This window comes from Bidens hawaiensis, unplaced genomic scaffold (genome assembly GCF_021521415.1).
Source record: "Bidens hawaiensis isolate Kalapana, Puna unplaced genomic scaffold, B.hawaiensis_p1.1 tig00037287_1, whole genome shotgun sequence".
Classification (NCBI taxonomy): domain Eukaryota; kingdom Viridiplantae; phylum Streptophyta; class Magnoliopsida; order Asterales; family Asteraceae; genus Bidens; species Bidens hawaiensis.
In genome coordinates, this window is record NW_027496518.1 from 92,801 (window position 1) to 119,283 (window position 26,483).

Below are 26,483 nucleotides of genomic sequence, written 5' to 3' on the forward strand. Positions count from 1 at the left end.
GGTATACGTCTTCACTTGAGCTTCTTGATGAATCTGTCCATGATTTCTATTGGTTCTTTGAGAAAATCGAGTTTGCCATCAATACAAATTTCCACAATTGGTATAATCGTCATTCCGACACTTTTTTACATTTGATACGTGAAACGTGTCGTGTACACCACTAAGTTCTTGTGGTAACTTGAGCTTGTATGCTACTGGACCGATTCTTTCTACAATTTCAAATGGTTCAACGTATCTTGGGGCGAGTTTACCCCTTTTACCAAACGAACCACATCCTTATATGGTGATACTTTTAATCTGAGAATGTCATCTAAAGTTTGTATAGTTTTATCGCTTTGACCATCAGTCTAAGGATGGTAAGTTGTACTTAAATCTAAACACGTCCCTAGCACTTTTTGTAGTGATAGACAAAACCTGGATGGAAATTGACCATCTCTATCGGAGATGATAGAAATAGGTAGTCCATGTCTTGCCACAATCTCATGTACATACAACTTTGAAAGCTTTACCATCTGATAATCCTCCATGATTGGTAGAAAGTGTGCATATTTAGTTAGTCAATCAATGATAACCCATATAGAGTCATGGTCACCATAAGTTCTTGGTAGCTTCGTTATAAAATGCATGGAGATTTGCTCCCATTCCCATTGTGGAATCTCCGGTTCCAGCAATAATCGAGACGGTTTTTGATGTTCTACATTGACCTTTGAGCATGTTAAGCATTTTCCGATATATGAAGTGATTTCCTTTTGTATACTGGGCCACCAATATTCTTATAACTATGGAATAAACGTTCTTGAATTTGTGCATGTGTATTTACGAGCTCATGTCACTATATTTGTATATGCAACCAAGTAATCATCCTGGGTAGTGAAATAACGCGTTAGATTAATGTGGCATATTATGACAAATTAGAATGCCTTGCATGCATTTAATTATACTATCATGACGTTTATTTCCTTGTATGACATTCGACAGGATTTGAATTGGCTAATATAGTTACCCATAGTTTTTTCTGTTTTCTCATAATTAAACTCAAGTTTCGGTAACCTTATCCTGCCAATATACAATGCTCTTGACTCGAATAAATTATGTCCGAGAAATTCACATTATATGGGGAGTTAAATTATGTCTATAAATGCCAATATACATAGCTGGTACAATTGTGATATTGCAATTTGACGGATTGTCACATTCTTTCCTACTTTGAAAGAATTTCGTCCTGATATTCAGCTTGAGTCATTTGCAACGGATATTTTCTCGAACAATGAAGGGCACTTGAGTTTCATTTTTGTGACATTCGTCAAATTTGAATCTAGTATTTGTATTTGTTTACCCGACCCACTTTGTATTCAGATCTTCATTTATTATTATTAAAATGGTGTATTTATTAAGTATTTATGGTTGTTATGTTGCTACATATTCATTCTCATGTCATATTTTATGTCTTTTGTTCTTAAATTTGCATATAAACCACGTTCAAGTACAAAATATGCCAAAATACCAAAATTCTGCAAACCCGAGTGCGTCGCGTAGCACGAAGAATCTAGGGTTCGTTCGAGAAACCATTTGGGCCGCGCTATGCAATACCCATCCTCTTTGCCTGTCGAGATACGTGACGCATGCCCAGTATAGTCAAAACGTGCTTGCTTCACGCAAGCATCAAGCTTGACCGATTTCTCGCCCTTTGACTCATTTTGAACATTGTAAATTGATCCTAGACTTTATTCTAACATGAATGCATGATATTCTATCATCAATTCAACATAAAACTTATTTAATTGGTTAAATTTCAAGATTTTATGCCTAAAGACTAACCTCTTGACTAGCCTTTGCGTTTAACTTGTTTTGCATTGTTAATAAAAAAATTGCTGCTATATAAAGAGCCCTCTACCTATGCTTTTTCTTTGCCATAACACATTTCTCACCTAAAATCATTCTTGGCTATCAATTTGGTGTTCTTGCTATAGATTGACTCCAAAAGTCAAACAGTTCAAGTTTCTAGTTTTCTTCGTTTATTATTGCGTCCAATCCTCCGGTATGTTGTATTATTATTTTGCATTAATTCGGCGTTTAGAACTCAATGCCACGTTGAAAATAATTTGACAATGGTGTTAGTTCATCAAAAAAGAACCTGACTCACTTACGAAACCGTTTGGTTAAAGTTTAGATATTTTATACTTTTAACATTTAAAACAAGTTCTTTCATTCCCTAAATGCTAAAATAATATTTTCATGATGTTGTAACCAAACCTGACATAAAGTTGAGTTCATTTGACAAAAAATGAACCACTCGCTTAAACTCGTTTTTTTAATTTTTAGGCCTGTTTTGGCTTTTCACGAAATGAGTCAAATTTGTTAACGTGATTAAACAATATCATAACATAACCATTTGTTAACAATTAAAATTAATTTACCTAAAAATGTTATGACAAAATGTCTAAAAACCAATTGTAAACAAAATAAATATATATTTTGCTTCCAAGCTTTAAAACTCCCAAGTAACAACCGAACCACCTACGTTTTACTTTTCTTCATATTTCTTTTGTGCAATTTATTGAACCTAGAACTATTTATATTTTCTAGGATGACTTGTAGAACCAAACTGTGACATTCGTTACGAAACCAGGTATACCTTAGTTATTATGTAACGAGTAAACGATTAACCATTTATTACATAACGAACAAACGAATAACCGAACAATACTGTTTATGACCTGGATATATCGTGGGGCCATCTATAAGTGATATATGCATAATCACAGCTAACATATCAATATTATAGCCCTGGTATATAGAAAACCAGTTAAATGAAAAGATTTTCGTTTAACAATACGCTATGATATTAAACGCAAACGTTATTACCAAAACAAGCATTGTACCATCCGTCAAGCTGAAAAAGACTTATAAAACACTTATTTTAGAAGTTTTAAGCAACTTGTGAAAATAATTTGGATTTTTACAACTAAATGGTGTTTTTTTTCTTAATTTGCAAAAATTTAGCCGAAAAACACTCGTTTTTGCGCTGTTTATCGCACCAGAACTATTTTTCTTGCCAAAAACTGAACCCGAACTAAATTTGGACTAGTGATTTCACATACGGGCACGCAAAACCAGGAAATTAGCCAAAAAGGGCCCAAAGGGTCCCTTTTTAGTGGCAGTCGCAATACATGGGGATCCCCCTTGATTTCCTTCCCTTATAAGCTTAAGTATTTTATTAGAACAAGATATTTTGACATATTAACATCTGCTCCAGTCTGTTCTTCACACTTCCAATCTCAAACCCTAAGGTAATTCATGGTTTAAGCTTGTTTTAATCAAGAATTGATCATTAGAATTGAGCTTGATTAAGAAAAATCATATCTAGCCATGAAAAACTCTTTAAAATGATGCAAAAACTGAGTTTGATGCTAAACAAGTGTATTAATATGAATCAAATACTTTTTTGGCCAAAAATATGGATTAGGAGGTTTAAATCGCGTTTTTATAGTTTAAAAACTCGATTTAGAACCCTAACCAAAACATTATGTTACAAGGCTTGATTATTGATGTTCTATGCTTGGTTTTGTGGTACATGGCCTATAGATTCATTAGGTAGGCAGCCAAGAACCTGGAAACGCGAGAAAAGACCTTAAACACCCGGAAAACGCAAAGGTACTAACCGAACACTCGTTTAGGGGATGTTTGTGTCTAGGTTGTGACGTGCTTATTTTTAGCCAATGAAAATTTTCTGGGATATCAAAAATCATTTGAACGAGTCCCTGTCTAAATTTGGGAATTTTTTGATAATCTGAGAATATTTGACGATTTTATTACTGTTTATTGATGTTTATTTGGGAAAAATAGTTAAACAACTTGAAATTTATGAAATTTTGTGGAGAACTCAAGTAATGCATTACAAGATCACACATAAATTTTGGGGTTAATTGGAGAACTCTAGCTATGAAATCTGGATTCCCGTTTAATCGCGTTTTAACGACCGTTTATTGCTCAAAGGGTATTTTAGCCAAGTAGTTTGGTTATGAAATTTTTACAGGGATGTTTGGAAGCCATTTTGACTACTCAGAAAAATAATCGGATTTTTCAGATATCATTTGGTATAAACGGACGATTTATCGGTTAAAAATAGCATTTAAAATGAATTTCTATAAATTAATAAATAACTAAATATTTTCAAAATTATTTTTATACAAATCTACACTTACTAAATTCTAAGTGATTGATTTTCGTAAATTAAAGATGCTTGGATGAAGAGTTGTACTAAGTTGAAAGTTAAACAAATATAAAATCTGATAAAAACCGGCAGCATTCTGATTAATGAACTTGCTAGAATATCAGAACATCAAGAGTGGTCAAATGTCATATTTTTGGTTTAATTGAATAAACCGAACATTTTATGAGAAATTTGGATAATTCGGTGAATTGTGCGGGTTTTTTCTAAACCAGACTGTATAACACGGAAACTAGCCCTATAGCGAATCCAGACACGTTTACTCAAGAATGTATTTTTTTTTTATAAATTGAATCATTTTATCAATCGACATGTTTACTCAAGTTTGTGTGATCTTACGTATTTTCTAAACGCTTACTTGGCCCAGCACGCGAAACGGTGAAACTGAGCTAAGCTCGATTTTGAACATTAAACAAAGTACAACGCCATGATCTAAGACTACTGACATGTTTTGGGTGTAACAGCTGTAACCAGACTAGTTATACAGCTCGATTCATAATGGAAACTATATTAATGTCAAATATATGATACCGATTATAGGAATCGAGTTAATTAGTCGTACGAGCTGTAAACCGATATAGTGCTGATTATATTATTATAAGGTGAGTTTCAAGGCCCCTCTTTTAAAACTGTTTTACGAACATTTGAGATTAAAAGCATGTTTATATACATCTATCTACATGGAAACCGATTATGATGTGTAACTCTCCATACAATCCTCTTCAAGGTTCAATTTTGATTGAAGTCTGTAACTCTCCATACAATCCTCTTCCAAGCTTTTAATCTGATTCTCAAAAGTCTTTTCATTATCATCATAAACATTTATCACCACATCTTTCTTCTCACACTCACTCTTCCACTTTCCAACTTCCCTATTCAAATAATCAATAATTAATAATAAGTCAGTTGTTGAAAGTTTAGAAGGTACCTGAGAACTTAATGCTTCTCTAGTTTCATTTATCTTGGCCATGTAAGCAACATTGACCTTCTTCATCTCAGCAGCATGGCTGCTCCAGTCAAACTCACCATCCCGAGGAACCACGGTGACAGCCACATTCCCTTGATCCCTACCTTGATTGTTTCCTCTAGCATTCCCTCTATTCTGATTTGTCTGAATCTGCAACTGATTGTTTCTAGGTTGTTGCTGGGGCTGTTGTTGTCTGTTTTGATATCTGATTCATTGGCTGATTTCTTTGCTGGAAATTCTGCTAATTTTTATTTTGGTTCTGATAAAACTGGGTTTGATTCACTTGATTTCCATATTGCCTAGGAAGATTACACTCCTTAGCAAAGTGTCCTGGTTGCTGACAGTTATAGCAAATGGCCTTTGACTTGTCAAATCCAATTCTTTCATTAGGACCAGCAAAAGGTTAATCTTCCTGTCCTATTGTAAAGCCTTTTGCTTCTAGCAGCCAGCATGGCAGCTTGCCATTTCAAATTTACGTCTTCAAGATCATCAGCATCTATATGTTCCAGATCTTCTTGAACTACACTAGTGTGGATAAGGTTCTTGGCCACAAAGGCATTATATGACTCAGTGAACATTAAAAACAGGGCCTGATAATCAGTTCCATGGACTGAGTTGTTTTGAACATAAGGAGGAGGTCTTCAATCATTTGCACATTGAACCTCTGTTGGCTTATTCCAGAAGAGTTTCCATACGCCCTTGGTGTCTTAGAAGCTACAAAGTTGAAATCTGAAGGCTCTTCAATAATTGGATGCATCTGTTGAGACCTTGTGGACATAATGCTCATTGGTGCCACCAAAGCATTTGTCACAGGGAAGCTTGGTCTCTCTTCTTTAATCATGTGGTTTTCAATCATCTCATGTTCAGCAGCTTGTAGGAATGAAATGACATCATCCAATTTAAAATTGGGAAAATTCACTTTTTCTCTAACAAATTTGGTAGCAGTGTACCACTCCTTCGACAATGAAGAAAGTAGTTTCTTGTTCAATTCAAAATCAGAGATTTGGAGGTCTGTAGTCCTGATTTCATTCACAATAGCAATAAATCTCTGATGCACTGACTTCAACCTTTCTCCTTCTTTGAACTTGAATATGTCCAATTGTTGTTTAAGCCGATCTTTTTTTATGTCCCTTAATTCCACATTGCTTCAAACATTTCAACCACAGTATCATAAATAGCCTTAGCATTAGTATGATGATTCAAACTTGTCAAAATTTCCCATGACAAGCCTAGTTTCAGCATGGAGAGAGCCTTATCATCTCTCTTCTTCATCTGTCTCTCTAGCACTAGATTGACATTTTCATTGTCGGTAGAAACGTACAGACCATTCTTGATTGAAGCCCATAGCTCCATATCTTTGTAGTTAACAGCGGCCTCAAATAGCATCTTCCATTTTATATAGTTTTCTTGCCCTAGCAGTCTTGGGATCTTGTTGGTTGATACCTCTTGATCATCCATAGCTTCAACATTCCTAGATCTTAAAGCACGGACCTTTTTCGATCAAACTTCAACACTAGTTTTCGCACTGTTTGTTGCACCCGATATATTTTTCTTGCCAAAAACCGAACCCAAAATAAATTTGGACTCGGGATTTCACGTTCGGGTATGCAAAACAAGGCAAATGGGCTAAAGTGGGGCCCTAAAGTTTCCGGCCGCCAATGTTGAAAGTCCACCTTTGTAATCTTTCTTCATATTTAAGTAACAAATTTGGATATTTTACCATCACTTTCACACAATTTCTGGAGAACAATACCTGATCTTCCATACACACACAAAACCCAAAGGTAGTTAGTAATTTTGATCATTTTAAAGCTCGATTTAAAAATGGTTTTTGCATAAAACTTGAACTTTGATTACCAAAAATCAATCTTAACCATGCAAAAACCCTAAAATTGTCCATAAACAGATTTTGATGCTAAATCTGGTCAGGAATCATAACAAAACACTTTTTTGGCCATATACACGGATTAGGAGGTTTAAATCGCGTTTTTACGGTGTAAAAGTTCGGTTTAAATCCCTAACAGAAACCCTTTGTTTCAAGGATGATTTATTGATGATACATGCTTGGTTTTATGATATATGACCTGTAGTTACTTTAGCTAGAAGTCCAAGAACCCGGACAAGCGAGTAAAGGCTCAAAACAACCGAAAACCGCAAAGGTATTACCGAAACCCTCGTATAGGGGCTGTTTAATATCCGATTATGACGTTCTTGTTTTTAGGTTGTGAAACTTTTTAGGGACATCAGGGACTATATGAATGAGTCCCTGTCTGAATTTGGCAATGTTTTAATAAACCGAGAATATTTGGCGAATTTATTACCATTTGTTAGCGTTTATTTGTGAAAAATACTTAAACTACTTGAAAAATTATTAAGTTTTGTGATGAACTTAGGTAATGCGCCAAATGATCACATATAAATTTTGGTGTCAGTTGGAGAACCCTAGCTATAGTTTCTGGATTTGCATTTATTCGAGTTTTAACTTTTAATGGTTGCTTTTGGCTCAAAAAGGTAGCCTAGCCAAATTCATAGGTTTTGGAAATTTTATAGGGTAATTTGGAAGCTATTTTGATTACTCAGAAAATTTATCAGAATTTTTGGAAATTGTTTAGTATAAACGGACGATTTACCGGCTAAACATAGCATATAAAATGATTTTTTATAAATTAATAAATAAGTAAAAATTTTCGTAAATATTTTTATAAAAATATACATAGTTTAATTAATAAGTGTATAAATTTTCATAATTTCAGAAAACGGAATTAGTTGTGTTAATTTGAAATTTAACAAATTAAATTTTGATAAAAACTGATAGATTTGAGATTAACAAACCTGTTGAAATAACAGAACATTATGAGTGGTCAAAAACCATATTTTTGATTTAATTGAATAAAACCGAACATTTTGTGAGAAAGCCGGACAATTCGGATGAATTGTGCGTGCTTTTCTCCAAACCAGACTGAATAAACGGAAATGAGCCCTGTAGCGAATCCAGACATCAAACTATGATCTTTCTTTATAAAATTAATCATTTTATCAACCGACACGTTTACCTGAGTTTATGTGATCATACCTGTTTTCTAAACGCATACACGATCAACTTGGCCCAGCACGTGAAATGGTGAAACTGAGCCAAGTTCGATTTTAAACATTAGACATTGAACAACGTCAATAGTCTCCGGGTATAATGACGCACGCAATACGAGAAACATTCCAAAGAATATTCTATTTGTTTCCTCGTACAGCCACCGCCGTCATACACGAAACCCTAGACATTCCTTTCACTATTGTATTAAATGATATATTAAATGCAGTGAATCTTTGTCTTTGATTGTGTTCTTGTTGATTATTTATTACTGTTTCGTGTCCACATTCACACCTGTGTTCCCACTCATTGGATATCCTGATTCCACCGGGATATTCAATAGGCCTTTGGATAACTGAGTCAGTGTGTTCTTGTCAACCTTTCTAAGGTTTCACCCGACTCACCGGTCCTGACAAGTGGTATCAGAGCTTTGGAAGCTCACTGAAGGCCACGGGACTGAAGGTTTGTGAAAAAGCTTGAGCTTTACTCTGTTTTCTCTGCTGCAAAACTCAGATATACTGAAATGGAAGACCAAGAAGTTTCTACCAACAAAATTCCTAGATTGCTTGGACAAGAAATTTTTATCAAATGGAAGGTACTCTTTGAACCCGCTGTAAACTACAATGATTCGGAACTTTGGACATCTATTACCGAAGGAAACTATGTTCCCTCTATTGCTGCAAACAATAGTGCTACTATTGAGCTGAAGATGAAGAAGAGAGATGACAAAGCACTATTAATGCTGAAGCTAGGTCTGTCTTGGGAAATACTGACAATCATAAACCATCACAAAACTGCTAAGGAAATGTATGATGCAGTTATTGATATGTTTGAGGGAAATACAGAGCTAAGAGATATAAAGAAAGATAGACTGAAGCAACAGCTGGATAGATTCAAGTTTAAAGATGGTGAAAGATTAAAATCAGTCTTGCAAAGGTTCAAGTTTAAAGATCTACTGATTTGCAGATCTCTGATTTTGTGCTAAACAAGAAACTTTTGTCATCCTTGTCTGGTGAGTGGTATACTGCATGCAAGTTTATCAAGGAGAAGGCAAGTTTTCCCAGCTTCAAGTTGGATGATGTAATTGCATTTCTCAAGGCTGCAGAACCTGAAATGATTGAAAACCATATGATTAGAGAGGATAAGCCCAGTTTTCAAGTGAACAATGCTCTTGTAGCTCCTATAGGAAATCTCTCAATCAAAAATCAGTAGCCAATCATTGAAGAGCCATCTGAGACAAATTCAACATGTGGTGGTCAGCCAAGATTTAATGTGCAGCTGATTGAAGATGATGTAGCCTCAACAGCAAGTGGACAGTCAACCTTTGTGCAGAACAATGCAACTCAAGGAACAGACTATCAAGCTTTGTTCTCTAGGTTCACTGAGTCATATCATACATTTGTGGCCAAGAACCTAATCAACACAAGCATTGTGCAAGAAGATCTTGAGCAGATAGATGCAGATGACTTGGAGGATATGGATATCAAATGGCAGGCTGCCATGTTGGCTGTGAGAAGCAAGAGGTTATACAATAGAACTGGAAGATCAAGCTTTAATGGACCAAATGAGAGAATAGGTTTTGACAAATCAAAAGCAATCTGCTACAATTGTCAACAACCTGGACACTTTGCAAGAGAATGTGACATGCCTAAGCAATCTGGAAACTAAGTGAATCAAAGTCAGTTCTACCAAAATCAGAATCAGAACTTCCAACATCAAAGAAATCAGCTCACCAACCAAAACCTGTATCAAAACCAGAATAGGCCCCAGCAACAACCCATCCAGTCTCAAAGGAATAACCAACTGCAGATTCACAACAACTAGAACAGAGTCAATCAAAACAATGTGAATCAAGTTAGAGATCAAGGAAATGTTGCAGTCACCAGGGAGCCGCAAGATGGGGAGTTTGATTGGATCAACCACGCAGCCGAGATTGAAAAGGAAAATGTTGCTTTCATGGCTAAAGTACAAAACAAGCCATAATCTTCTAATGCGCAGGTACATTCTGATATTTCAATTTATGATATTCTTATTACAATTGATGAACTCAATCAGGAAGTTGGAAAATGGAAAACTGAATGTGGTAGAAAAGAAGCTTTCTTAAATGTGTATGAAGCCAGTGAAGCAACCTATGAAAATCAAATTAAGGGGCTTGAAGAAGATTGTATGCAAGCATACAGAGCCCAATCAAGAATGACAGTTGAAGTTGAGGGTTTCAAAAAGTCGTGTGCTGAAGAAAAGTTGAAGAATGCTGAGCTGTCGATTCAAATGGAATTCATGAAAAACCTTGTGTCTATTGGTAACATAGTGGGATTTGTGGACAAAAATGTCAGATGAAGAGAAATACAAGAAGGTGCCACCACCTTTCTGTGACAGCTATCCACTAAGAGTAGACAAGGAAAGTAGGAATGAGTATTTAAAACAACTCAAGAATGTATTTGATGACAAAACTGAATTTGTAAAACAGTATGAAGATGTGATTGTGGATGAAAATGGAGAGTTTGCAGCGAAGCAAAATGAGAAATCAGAAGTCAAGAAAGCTGTAAAGAAGGATGGTGAGAAAAAAAAATGGAATGAATACTCAAGTGAGGAGAGTACTTGCAGTTGTGGAAGTACCAAATCATCTGAGGGCAAGAAGAAAAAGAAGGGATCAAGAAAGAAGAAAAAGAAAAAATTCCTCTACTGCCAAAGATGACTCCAAAGTTAAAGAAGCAATATGAACAGATGAGAAAGGAACATGTGATATTTGATATTTGTGCAAAACCACAGTCAGAAACCAAGAGAAGAAATGAAGTGATAATGATGTCTTCTTATGATCAATCCCATCCTCCAATCTATCCAGTTTTCTCTAATCATGAACTGTTTGACATTGGAGATGTGGATTATGCACCCAGGAGAAAATTTGTTACAGAAAAGGAAGGTAGCTGTTCAAAACTACCATCCAAGTTGAAGCCAATAGTGTTTGTCAAAGATAAATATCATTTGGTTCCTGATTTAAGCAAGCCAATCAATGGATTTCAGCAACACTCTTTGACTAAAGACATCCTTAGGCTTTGACTTCCCTAAACCAAGTGACAGAATTAAAGACAAGCAATTGCTTGAGGAGATGTGAAACTATTCCAAGGTTTGGTGCAAGAAGTGTGATGCCTACGGTTATCACACAGATTCTTGTTGGTTTGAAGAAGAAGAGTTTGTGATCCCTGATGTGGTTTGTGGATTTGACATGAAAGGATACAAACAAATGTATCAAAGATACCTGAATGAAGAAAAGAAAAGTTCAAGTGATGAAGAGAATAGACCAGTCTTGGAAAAGAGACTGAAACAAGTCTTGAAAATCAAGGATGATTCAAAAGTATCAAGCAAACCTGCAAAGAACAATAGGTCAACTGACAAAGGAAAGGCAAAGATGAGACCTGGTGTTCTCAATGGGGATGAAAAGTTCTTGATGAAGCAGGGTTATGAACCAAGAGGGTTTCAGTGGAAGACAAAGGAGTTGAATGAACAGAAAGGCTATGTGATTGAGCAAACTGAAAACATAATCATATCAAAAGTTGTGAAGGTTGGGTCAGACTCAAAATCAGAAGAAGAATGTGAAGTTTTCTATGAAGATCCACTTCCACTTTCAGTTCTAACTCCTGATGGATTTTCAATTGAATCTGAATTGCAAACTGATGTAGTTTGTGACTCAGAATCCAACTAATTCTCTTTTGTGTGTATGTGCAGGAACAGTCCTTAAATAGTAATGACTTATGGTACATGGACAGTGGATGTTCCAGGCACATGACCTGTTATAAGAGTGCACTTATAAACTATGAAAGAAAATATGAAGGTCCAGTTACTTTTGGGAGTGATGAAAATGGAGGGAAGATTGTTAGATGAGGAACACTTACCAATGGCAAGGTATCCTTTGAGAATGTGCTGCATGTTGAAGGACTACAATATAATCTACTCAGCATATCTCAAGTCTGTGATAAAGGGTACAAAGTGGCTTTCAATGATGAACACTGCCTAATTCTGAAGCCTGAGTTTGTGATTCCAACTGAAATGATCATGATGATGGCTCCAAGAAATGGCAACCTCTATGAACTGAGAATGAATGCTGCTACATCTAGAGGTGGTTCATGCTTTGTTTCCAAGGCCACTGAAAATGAGACCAAATTGTGGCATAGGAAGATCTGTCATGTCAACTTGAAGAACATGAACAAGCTAGTGAAAGGTGAACATGTTGTTGGCCTTCCCACAATAGAATTCAAGCTTGAAGAAAAATGCATATCTTTCCTCAAAGGGAAACAACATAAATCCTCACATAAAAGCAAAATGATAAATACCATTGATGAGGTCTTGGAATTATTACACATGGATCTGTTTGGTCCAGTAAGTGTTCCAAGTATTGAAAAGAAGAGATACTGCCTAGTGATCACAGATGATTACTCAAGATTTACTTGGGTATACTTTATGGGCAGCAAGGATGAAACCCCTGAATTGATCAGAACCTATGTGCTAAAGATGGAAAATCAGCTTGAAAGGAAGGTGAAAGTCATTAGAAGTTACAATGGAACAGAATTTAAGAATGGACTAATGGAATAATTCTGCACTTCTAAGGGATCTTTCAGCAATACAGTGCACCTAGAACTCCTGAGCAAAATGGTGTTGCAGAAAGAAGAAACAGAACACTCATTGAAGCTACAAGGACCATGATTGCTGATGCAAATCTGCCAGTCACTTTCTGGGCAGAAGCAATCAACACTGCATGTTATGTGCAGAACCGGGTTCTACTAAACAAGGCTCAAAATAAGACTCCACATGAGGTTATCTTCAAAAGAAAGCCATATGTGAAGTTCTTAAAGCCTTTTGGATGTAGATGCTCACTGTTGAATACAAAGAACTATTTGAACAAATTCCAGTCAAAATCTCTGGAATGTTTCTTTGTGGGATACTCATCTCATTCAAAGGCTTATAGAGTCTATGTGAAGGAGCACATGGTGGTCATTGAGTTTTCAGACATTATATTCAATGAAAACCGCTTTAACAATGTTGAAGGTCCCAAATAGCTATTTGAATTGGAGAAGATGATCAAGTCTTTCAAAATCTATAATGAAGACTTGGATGACAGCATGTACAGAACCAGTTTTGAGGATAAAGAAAAGCAAAAACAAGTTGATCTGGACAAGCTATGGTCATCTGTTGCTCATAAAACAAATGGATTTAACTTTGAGAGAAGCAACCAAGGAGCAACTGAAGTTGAGATAAATGGACAAGATGCTGTAGTTGAAGTTTCCAATGAAGGTCTAAGTGATGTGGAAAGTGAACCTATTCAAAGTCAGCAACTTGCTCAGCCTGAAGAGACAAATCAATTCAAAGACAGGTTTCAGTCTTTGTTTGATTCTCTACAAATTGGATCAAATGAAGCATCTTCATCTGAAATTGATCAAACTCAAGAAACTGCTAAAGCTCAAGAAAGACTTGAAAACGAAACTGCTGAGATAAATATGACCAATATTGAGATAGAAGTGTCTGCACAACAGGTTGTGCAGACCACCTCTGTTGAAAGAAATCACCATGCAGAGAATATCATAGGAGACTTGCATGAGAGAACCCTTCCTTTGACTTGATGGCCTAGTCAATAGTGACTATGATGGTTGCAACATGAGTAGAAAGTCAACTTCAGGAGGATGCCAGTTTCTAGGGAACAGGCTAGTCTCATGGCAATGCAAGAAGCATACGACTGTGTCCATCTCAACTGCTGAGGCTGAATACATTACTACATCTGCTTGCTGTGCACAGGTTCTATGGATTCAGAATCAACTACTGGATTATGGTCTAAATTTCTTACTTACTCCTATTTTAATTGATAATACTGCTGCTATGTTCATTGTTAAGAATCCAGTCCAACATTCTAAGACTAAGCACATTGAAATTTAGACATCATTTCATTAGGGACTGTCAGGAAAAAGGTTTAATAGAAATGAAAAGGGTAGATACATCTGATAATTTGGCTGATTTATTCACCAAAACTTTAGATAAAACCAGGTTTATTTCTGTTAAAATGCCTAGGAATGATAAATGCTGATGAGGTTTGATTAAGGATATGTGCTTTGTGAGGTGCTAACTGATTATCTTTGTAACTCACTTTGAATGTTTGCATGATAAATTGCTATGCTTAACTGATCATTTGGATTGCATAAATCATGTATGTGACTGTTCTTGTATGAAAAATTGTGTTAAAGTTGTTAATTACAGCTTTCAGTACTTTGATCTGTGCCTCAATGATGTATTTTTGTGGATTTAAGTACTTCGAGCATGAATCTGTGCTTGATGCTCCTCGAGCACAAGCAGAGGTACTTGGAAAATTTTTCTAAGTCTTTCGAGCTCAGATGTCATAGCTCAGTGGCTCTAGCATATGAGAGAGCCGGTATTGGATCTAGATCTGTGATGACATCGATGATATCGTTGATTAGGTATACGATTACGAAGGATTATGTTAAGTGTGTGTAGTGTATGTGTTGAGAGGAGATTTGGGCAGAGTAACGAGAGGATAATCATAAAATACCAGAACTTTTTTTTAGAAATAGTTTACAGGGGGTATTTATAGAAGATGACCTCATTCGTTAAGATAGACTTAACGAATGGGTCATTCGTTACAATTACTTAACGAATAAACATACTTATTCGTTAATACATTAAGATAGCGAATAGCCTTCATTCGTTATGTTCCATTCGTTAAGCTGAGTTAACGAATGGGACTTACATTAACACGAATGTGACATTCGTTACGGAGTAACGAAAGTGCCTTACAATTAGGGGAATGGCATATTTACATTAACACGCCTATAATACTAAACTATTACATTATCAGACGATAAAGACCGAGACGTACAAAACATGTATCAACAAACTCCCCCTCGTCTCGAGGTCTTTATCCTTCATCTCTGGAACATCTTTGTCTTCCAGTCATTACAACTATGAATCTTGTATGCGTAACAGACTCATACAACCTTCTAAAAACTGCATAGCAAGCTCATAGTCGCATACGTTAGCAAATCTGATCTGACTTATGTTGATACATGTTTTGTACGTCTCGATCTTTATCAGGGTTATTAATGTAATGGATTAAAGTATAGAGGTTATAATGTAATTATGGTAAAAAGGCCATTCTCTCTATTGTAAGTTACATTCCTTACTCCGTAACGAATGTAACACATTCGTCAAAATGTAAGCTCATTCGTTAACCATGTTTAACGAATGAGGGCCATTCGCTATCACTTAAAGTATTAACGAATAAGCATGTTTATTCGTTAAGGTATTTGTAACTAATGACCTATTCGTTAAGTTAAGTTTAACGAATAAGGTCATCTCCTATATATATCCTCTGTAAAGTATTACATTATAACAGTTCTGATTATTCCATCTCAAGCCTCGTTACTCTGCCGAATTGTTCTCTCAACCTACACTTCACACACACTAACGTATCTTGAGCATAACCGTATACGTAATCAACATGAGCATCGATGTAATCACAAGATCTAGATCCGTTATAAGCTCTCTCAAGTGGTATCAGAGCTAGAGATTTGATCTTCGGTGTTACTCAATTGATTAATCGTTCAATTCATAGTGTATTGAAGCTCTATTCATGATGAATTGATAGTAATCGAAGTTTAATTGTTTCAAGTTGAAACAGAGGATCATAATTGACTGTAATTAGCACTGTTCTAAGTGTATTAAAGGATTGATTAAGGTAAAATTGATTCGGTAATGGAGGTTTCTGGTTAATTTGAGGACGAATTGAGGATTAGTTGATGAATGTTTCGTCTGGACTTAGTTTGAATTGGTTTTTGAGTTTATTGAGGATAAGTGATAGGTCTGGAATGGTTTGAGATCACGGACGTGTTCGGATTTAGTCTATAAGTTGATAGGTATCGTGTTCAGGAGCTTCGGACTAGTTGTAAGGCCCTGTTCCCGGTAACCCTATTTTGGTATTGGATTTACTCATAAACACAGTTCTAAAATCAGAGTAAATTAAAACCTTTGCGGAATAATTAAAAACTTCAAACATCACATTACAAAACATTCATTCTTGTCTTAACATACAAATTGTCTTTTCGTAAGTAATTAATTAAAACGGTCATAACACTTCATCATGGATGCCAGTCTCTTCAGTCCATGCCCTGTGTCCCTCCTTAAGCCAGCTGCCTCGACCTATTTACTTGCATGCATACTAAAAGTCAGCTACGCTGAGTGAGTTCTAGTTAATCATTTAACATACAATACATTCATATCCTTACTCATACGCATCCGAAGATACGTATTCATACCTTATTTACTTTTACTTCTTTCATACAAACTTTATATACATGCACACGCGCTTACATACTTTCTTTCATAAGACCTTGTGATTTACCATAGGTTATTCTATCTCTACCATCACAGATATTATTAGGGTCTGGTCCCTTCTGTCTCAGATATTATTAGGGTCTGGTCCCTTCTGTCTCAGATATTATCAGGGTCTGGTACCTTCTGTCTCAGATATTATCAGGGTCTGGTCCCTTTGTCACCAATAACCATACCTGTCACGTCACTCGATCATACGTTCATTTTCATTCAATACTTTACATATCTTCTGGTCATGTATATACGTATATGTACATATTCATTCGTATAAACATTCCATAATAACATTCAATACTTAGTCATACATATAACATACACATATCATACACTTACCACTTAAGTTAAGTGTATTAACAACTTTCACATAGGGGTATGCACACAGCCCCAAAAACATAACGGATAAAGGGGCTAGAAACTCACCTGAAGTCGGTTTCTCTCGCCGTTAATAGTAATGCCCTTCTTTAGCTGTGCACGCCTAGCTGTATAACGCATTACGAGTGTCAAATATCCATTACTACTACTTCTTATATCTAAGTCAATGACACCCTCAACTAACGGGGATCTGGGGGCAGCGCCCCTGGTAGCGGGGTCTAGGGGCGGCAGCCCCTAGCAGGGTCCAAGGGGCGGCAGCCCCTGGCTGGGGTGAGCTGCCAGGTCAGCTCGGAAAAATTTTATTTTCATTAACAGTCCTTTAACAAAAATGCATCAGAAGATGAATTTTATAAAATTTCGCATGGAAGAATTTCGCTTCGCATGCATGAAATTTCGCTTCGCATGAAACCGTTTCGCTTCGCATGACTGTGCGATGCGAAATTACCTTTTTCGCTTCGCATGGTCATGCGATGTGAAATAGCCTTTTTCGCTTCGCATGACTTATGCTATGCGAAATTCTTCTTTTTCTTCGTTTTTATCATTTAATGGCCATTTTACTTCGCGACTCTACCTTAGGACCCGATTTTACCCTTTTTAGGGGTTTTGGGTTGTACCAACTTTGCAAACTTGCGTTTTATAAGGCCCGAACATCACATTTTTACCATATAACATTCTCGTGGGGTTATAACTTATCAAGTTCATGTTTTTCTTCCATCATATACCCCGATCTATCCTTCTATCGGTTTGCATGTCGATTCTAACCATAAAACTTAACTATTTAAACCGAAACCTACCTTTTGCTTCGGGTTCGAGTTCAGATCCGGACAATACGTAGACCTGGACGTGATTCTTGTTGTTTGATGATGTCTACACAGAAGATTCTTCCTCCTTTTTACACGGATTTGGATTCGGAATATAGAGAGAAAGTGTGTGTGTTCTTGAGTGTGTGTGTGTGTAACAAAATGGTGAAAAGAATGGAGAGGTTAGGCTTATATAGGGGGTCATGGGCCCCACAACCCACTCACAATTCCAAATCCAAATATTATCCAAACACTTAACACACGACTAACTTAACGACACACAGTTAAATAACAAAACTTTCCGTCATTTATTATTTAACAAAAAGTTGGATGTTACACTAGTTTAAACAAGATCTGAGTTTGTGAAAGTTTGAAAAATATGAGTTCTTATTCGTTGCTGATGAACACTGATTCGTTACAAATGAATACTGATTCGTTCCAAATGAATACTGATTCGTTAAATCTTAACTGCTCATTCGTTAAGAATTAACTGCTTATTCGCTAAAATTTACAGAATCATTCGTTAATCTCTCACTTTCGTTATACTCACATTTGTTATTCAGACTCCTTTCGCTTAAAACCTTATTCGCTAAGAGCCCATTCGTTCACACTTTTGTTACACTCATTCGTAAATTTCTCTTTCGTGTCAATTCATAACGAATATCAATTCATTCGTTAATCATCCAGTCGTTAATCAGTTCATTTGTGTAAGGAATTAACGGATATCTGTTCATTCGTTAATCATCTCATTCGTCACTGTGATCACATTCGTGTGAAAAGTAAGTCTAAGTTTACAGTTTTACAATTTTAGTCCTTGAAGTTTTAACAAGTGTGATCATGGCTTCGCAAAACATGTCTTAATATGCATTAGCCTCTCAGAACGTATTACTGCAGCAGATGCTAACCATGGATAATGAAATTGGAAGTCACAACAAATGTCCCAAATTGTTGAAATTGTCAGACTTCGCTGGCTGGGAACCGAGGTTCCGTGCTCACTTGGGATCCGTACATCCAAGTAGTGTGTGTTTTCTTGACGACGTGTATGCGACACCTTTGGTAGGTAGTGACAACATGGGGTGGACACCGAAGGAATTCAAAGATTATGAAACTCAAGAATTAAATGATTTTGAGAGTGAAACTTAAGCCTACTCAACTTTCACTATGGCATTACCGGAACAAATTTTTCATCAATACAGTACAATTAAGATTTGTGCTTCTTTGTTCACAACTTTGAAAACAAGAAGTTTGGGGAACACACTTGAGAGTAAGAAGACGCTCGTAAAATTTCAATTTAGAAATTTTATTTTGATGAAAAATGAGACTGTTGAAGAGATGATTAACCGATTTAGTCATCTGATTGTGGAGATGCCAAGTGTTAATCTTGAGCCAACTGAAACAGATAAGATTGATACACTGAAGAATGCTTTACCTTCTTCATATTCAACTTTCCTGTTTGTATTGAAAGAAAACGGTTTCTTTTGAGACACCGAACTCACAGCTATGCAATTCATCAACAAGATTGAAGAAAGGGAATTTGATATTAAATGTCAAAACTCGTTGAAAGAAAATCAAAACTAGCAATCTTCAACTCAAAACCCTTCACTCTATGGGGGTGCCTTGCCAGCAAATCATTCTTCAAGTTCTGTACCAATCAATGCTTTCTTTGCTCAATCTCAAGAAGAAATTCCTAATGTAAACTGTTCACCTAATGTATACTTTATGGCCAATGGAGCTAATGCAAACACAAGTGCTCCATCATCAAGCTTGCCTAAAGTAAATCTGCAAGAGGCTGAAAAATAGTTTGCATTCTTGTGTGCTTTCATGACTTCATATGAACAACTTGTTGGAAGCAAGATTGCCACAAGTGAATTAACAGATGAAGATTATGATCAAATTGACCCAGATGATCTTGAATTAATGGATCTCAAGTGGAACATGGCTATGATCGTTAGAAAAGTTAAGAGATTCATGCAGCGTACTAGGAAAGATCTTCCTGCTTTGAATAAAGGGGTTGGATTTGATAAACTGAAGGTGAAATGTTACAATTGCGGGGACTTTGGCCATTTTGCCAGAGAATGTGATAAGCCAAGAAAAGAATATTTTGGGCCACGCAATTCAGAAAGATCTTCAGGGAAGAATTCATTTGGTGGGGATAAGAGTAAAACGACTGTATCTGGTGGTGAACAAGATAAGTCTCCTGCTTCTCAAGCTCTGGTGGTTAATGAAGCTGTTGATTGGTCTCAACGTCTGTTGGAAAATCAAGCTAATATGGAAATCGTTGAACCAGTAGAGAAATTCGAAGATGCTGGCAGTAATAATGTATCTGAGGGAAGTGATTCATCGGATTCTAAGACAGATACTGATCAAAGTCTGTCGTCTCAAATTAAATCAATTCCTGATCAAGTTGAATCTTATGCATGTATGGCTAAGATTGATGAGGTATGTCCTAAACCTCAAATTAATGTTTCTGAATCTTCAACTGAAGTGATTGATTGTGCTGAATGTGCTGTATTTAAAGCCAAACTTGAAACAGCCTTAAATAAGAACAATACTCTCACAAAAGATCACTTTATGATCAATGAATGCTACAAACAGAAAACAAAATTGCTAGAGCAATCAACTCTTAAAATTCAAAAACTGTCTGAAAGCAATCATGATCTTAAAGCTAAGGTTCAGTGTAAGATCATCGAAGTTGATCAACAATTTAAGGAGATTCTTCGACTCCGAACTTGTATTTCCAATCTCGAAAATGAAGTAATGGAACTTAAAAATAAGCTTGGAAAATTTAGAGATTCTTCATTTCTTTTAAATGAAATAATCGAAGTTAATCATTCACATAATAAAAATGGAAAAACAGGTTTGGGATATGTCGAAATTCCTCCTCCTCTTAAGCAAGATTACAGTAGCATTCCCAATGTGGAAAAATGTTCAGATGGTTAAATCTGAAAATGTTGATACAACTAAAACTACTCGTGAACCGATTCATGTCAAAAGTAAAAGTGTTTTCACCAAAAATGAATTGGATGGTTCAATCGAGGAGTTGACTGAACCAGATGAGATTGTCAAAAACAAAGATATACCTGTTGACAGCCACATTCTGTGTGAACCCGAAGAGTTTGAGCAAGTGGTTTATGGCTCAAAGTTGTTGGGTAGTTCAGTGAAAAAGATTGATGTAACTCCTAAATCAAAGATGTCAAATAAACCGACTGTAACTGTGAGGAATTGATGAAATTTATTAATCCTCAGTCGGTTTCTTCAAATGGGAAAGTATTTAAATTAAAGGGTTTATCAAAAGTGTTCTCAGACAAGGAAGTTCCTTTGAACCTTCTTAAACCTGAAATGATTGAAAGTGTATATCAAGATGATACCTCAAAGATCACCAAACTTGAACAAAAATTTTTCCAATCAAAATTGGTTAAAGTTCATGAAACACATAAAAATGATGTGTTTAAACCTATTAGATTTGTAAAATCATCAGGTTTGGAGAATTCTTTGAATTCATCAAATCTTGAATTATAAGAATAAAAAGGGTTTAAAACATGAAAAACCGAAGAATGTCACATTTGAAAAACCCAAAGATGATATTCGTCAATCTTTGCTATCAAAGACTACCTGTGCTTCACCACCAAAATCTTTGGACTCTGGATTATGTTTCAAATGTGGTGAACAAGGCCATGTCTCCAAAAAGTGTAAAACAAAGATAGATGATATCAAAAGCTCTTCAACTCGAAAGACTGCTTTGTTTCCAAACATAAAAAAAAATCAACTTGATGAATGTGTTATAATGTATTCGAATATTAATCCAAAGAAAGATATTCGAGTTGATTCGGATAATGTAGCAAACAAATGTGTTGACCGTGCTCAACCAATTTGTTCAAATACTAATTTGGGAAGAATACGTGATGGATAATTAAAAAAGAAAACTAAGAAAACTGTCACTTATTCTCAAGTCCCAAATGTCAGCATTAATTTAAATGTTTCTCCTAATGTATCAAAAGGAGACCCCAAGACTGAGGCTTGGGCTGCCTTTTTGAACTAATCATTTACTTGTTTGTGCAGAGTTCGTCCAGTTCAGGGTTTACACACAAGTGGATTTTGGATAGCGGATGTTCTAGGCTTATAACTGGCAATCTAAATCTTCTGAGGAATGTTAAAGACATTCAAGGAGGTTATGTTGCGTTTGCCGGTAACAACGAGGGAATGATTACAAAGGAGGGAGAAGTGTCAAACGGGATTATAACGTTTGAAAAAGTAAATTATTGTGAGAAGGTGGATCATAATCTGCTAAGTGTTTCGCAGATATGTGATAGAAGGTTTACCACCATTTTCACATACAAGGAATGTATTATCCTTCAACCGGGATATACAATTCCTAAAGATATGGTTGTCATGAGATTACCTCGATCGAATGATATTTATGTTCTGGATATGAGTTATGATGTATCTGCTTCACCCTCAGCGACTTGTTTTGTGTCAAAAGCGACTGAAAAAGATTATATTCTTTGGCATCGACGTATGGGACACGTTCACTTACGAAAGATGAACTTTCTTATTGCAAATGATTTAGTGGATGGTGTGTCCCTCAAGAATTTCAAGTTCAATGATCACTGCGTCGCATGCAAGAAGGGGAAACAAAAGAAGAAATCACATCCAAGCAAGTCACTTAACAAGATTGTTACTCCTCTGGAACGACTTCATATGGATCTCTTTGGTCTAGTGAATCGTGCCAGTATTGCTGGAGATTGGTACTGCTTAGTAGTGACTGATGATTTCTCACGTTACTCTTGGGTGTTATTTATGGGATTGAAAGATCAAACACCTTTCTTAATTCAGAATCTAGTTACTAAGATCGAATCAGTTTACAAACTAAAAGTGAGACGAATTCGTAATGACAACGTAACTGAATTCAGGAATAATGTATTGGATTTCTTCTGCATACAGAAAGGAATTCATTGAGAATTCAGTGCACCTTATGTTCCTCAACAGAATGGTGTTTCTGAAAGAAAGAATCGACGTTGATTGAAGCTGGAAGAACGATGCTCGTGGATTCGAAGCTACCCGTTCAATTCTGGAACGAAGCTGTGAACACAGCATGCTATACTCTGAATCGCGTACTAACTATAAAAAAGCTCAAGAAGACGAGTTACGAACTTCTAAATAATCATAAACTGAACTTAAAGTATTTGGAACCGTTTGGGTGTCCATGTACTGTTTTGAAGAGAGAGGCTGGAAAGTTTGATGAAAAAGCCTTTGAGGGGTATTTCTTGGGATACAATTCTCCTAAGAAACGGGTCTTCAATATCTCTTCGGGTTGTGTTGAAGAATGGTATCACGTTGATTGCCAAAGTTATACCACTCCACCAATTGGTACTGGTCCCGACTGGATGTTCGATTACGATGGATTATTTAATTCGTTTACTTCAATGGTTGAAGAAGTCCCTGAAGATCTCATTAGATTTCATTTGGAGGAACAATGTCTTCCGAATCCAAGGTGTTCTTCAGTTGATGTAAATGACTCACCCAACGTATCAGAAACGTCAAACGAAGTTTCTGAATCTTCCGATGATGCTGATTTTTTGGATTCATCGTCCGTTATATTAGATGAAGCTACAGAGACAACTGAGCCAATTCTAATTAGTGATGATTCACCGACTGTCTCTTTAGACTCAGCGGAGGAAAATATCACCAATTTGGGTGATAATGTATCTGTCCCTGCCAATCCTTTCTTAAGGATTCATTAGAGTCATCTGCAGGAACAGATAATTGGTGATGTGAACAATGGGGTTCGCACAAGACACCAATTAGCTAATGTATGTGATGATCAAGTTGATGTTAACATATCTCCTACCGAGGATTCGATAGTTTGTGCTTATGCGGATTTGCACAATTCGGGTATCCTCAGTATTGCACAATACACCTGCTTCCTATCACAGATAGAACCGACAAATGTCACAATGGCACTTAAGGAACCGTCTTGGGTTGAAGCTATGCAGGAGGAGCTGCAACAGTTTGTTCGACTGGGTGTATGGGACTTAATAGATAAACCCAACCGTGTGAAAAAGGCTATTCCGACCAAATGGGTTTTTAAGTGTAGGAAGGACGATCGTGGGGTTATTGTGAGGAACAAGGCACGATTGGTCGTTCTTGGTTACAATCAACAAGAAGGCATAGACTACACTGAAGTATATGCTCCGGTAGCACGACTGGAGGCTATACGTATCTTTCTTGCCTATGCAGCCTATAAAAACTTTAAGGTTTATCAAATGGACGTGAAATCGGCGTTCTTGAACGGGGCTATTCATGAAGAAGTGTATGTGAAATAGCCTCCCGGTTTCGAGGATCTAGACTTTCCAGAGCATGTTTACCGATTAAACAAAGCTCTTTATGGTTTAAACCAGGCCCCGAGAGCCTGGTACAGCACGTTGGCTGACCGTCTGATTGAAAGTGGATTCACGAGGGGGACTGTGGATTGTACGTTATTCTATAAGAACGTGGGTGATGATTTGCTCCTCGTCCAAATTTATGTGGGCGAAATAATTTTTGGTTCGACGGACGACAGCTTGTGTAAAGATTTTGAAAAGACGATGCAAACCAAATTCGAGATGAGCTCGATGGGAGAGATGAACTTTTTCTTAGGATTAAAAGTTCACCAGTCTGATTCCGGGATCTTTATCCATCAGAAAAAATATGTGAACGATGTCTTGAGCCGATTCAAGATATATGACGGTAAAATTCCTTCGACACCTCTTCCTGTGGGTCACAATTTATCACCGGATGAATTGGAGGATACCGTTGATCCAACCCTATATCGTGCTATGATTGGTTCTCTCCTGTATTTGACTGCATCGCGACCTGATATTATGTTTGCTGTTTGTTTGTGTGCTAGGTACCAATCGAGTCCCCGAGTGACTCACCTGGCGGCAGTAAAGCGCATCTTATATTATCTGAGGGGAAATCCAGACATCGGGTTATGGTACCCCAAAGACGATAAGTTCGATCTCACCGCTTTTACTGATTCGGACTACGGAGGATGCAAAATCAACTTCAAGTCTACAACAGCGGGATGTCAATTCTTAGGAAACCGGCTTGTTTCCTGGCAGTGTAAGAAAAAGACGACGGTCTCAACTTCTACAGCCGAAGCGGAGTATAAGGCGGCCTCGTGTTGCTGCTCACAGGTTCTCTGGATCCAGAAACACTTACGGGATTACGGTTTGAAGTTTTTTACTACTCCCATTTGTATTGATAATTCTGCTGCAATTTCAATCACCAAAAATCCGGTTTACCCTTTGAAAATCAAACATATTGAAATCCGTTATCACTTCATACATGATTGTTTTGAAAAGAAATTAATATCAATTGATAAAATTCACACGGATTTTCAAAAGGCTGACCTTTATACCAAAGCGTTTGACAAAACACATTTTCAATATCTGTTGGGTATAAATGGTTTAAAAACTTTAGGGGGAGAAAATATATAAACCAAAAATATTGTGTTTTCAGTTTGTACAGAGAAAATTAAAAACTCCAAAAACATTTAAATATTGAAAAATTTTCAAAAACAATGAAAAATGCTTCTCAAAATGAGTTTTGAAGCCAAAAGGGAAAATGATAGTACATTGACGGGATTGATCTAGTACATGGATAAACTAGATTAAAAATTACCATAAGGCCAGCAATATGATATGCGAAGATAAGCTTGACAGACTATATAGGAACTGATAAGATATAAACATAATGAATGCCAAACCTAGTGGAATTACATCTTGAAAGATTGATACTATATCTGATTTAAAGAAAAGTCAAAAGTCAAAATGATTATTGTGTGTGCATGCTTTCATTTTTGAAGAAAATTCTGCTTTGGTTTTATTTTATTTTGCTAAGAAATTCAACATTATTTTTTCTTTATTTTTATTCAAATATTGGATCCTCTCCTGCGACATAAGATTATCCGATCTGAGGGTTAATATTTGAGTATTCTGCTTTATTTTCTTGGTGTTTCGTATAAAATCTTGGATTTTCTCTGCACGATAATACGGGATTATCCGAATTGAGAGTTAAGATTTTATGCAACTTCAACTTATTTTTATCTTTTTATTATTTTTTTTGAAATGGAACCTTATCTGCGTGTAGTAATACCAATCTTAAGGGAAAATTTTGACATTCCACTTTATTTTCCTGTTATTATTTTTGCATGAGTCACAGTTAATCAAAATTTGGAAAATCAAAGAAAAACGTACATGTGATATTCACTGTATAAGAGATAGAAATGTTATATCTGATTGATGAGGTCCACATATGGTTTTGTGTCTAATTGAACCAAATTAAAGCATATCGTAAAGTTTCCGACAAGTATGTGAAAAGTTTAAGAGGACAATTATATCTGCAATCATCGTTGGGTTACGTGTATAATAATCATCGAAATTGAAGTGTTACTTAGTGACATTTTTGTCAATATGATTCCCTGCTCAACTCACAAAAATATGTACTACTTTATTAGTATAGTTTTATATTCTTGTTTGTCATTTGTTAAATTGAAAATTTTAGAAAATTCAAAAAGATTTTATTTCATTTTCATTTCTGCTTTAGTTTCGATTTACCAAGCTAGCGAATAATTCAAAAGAAAAAGAAAAAGATTGATCC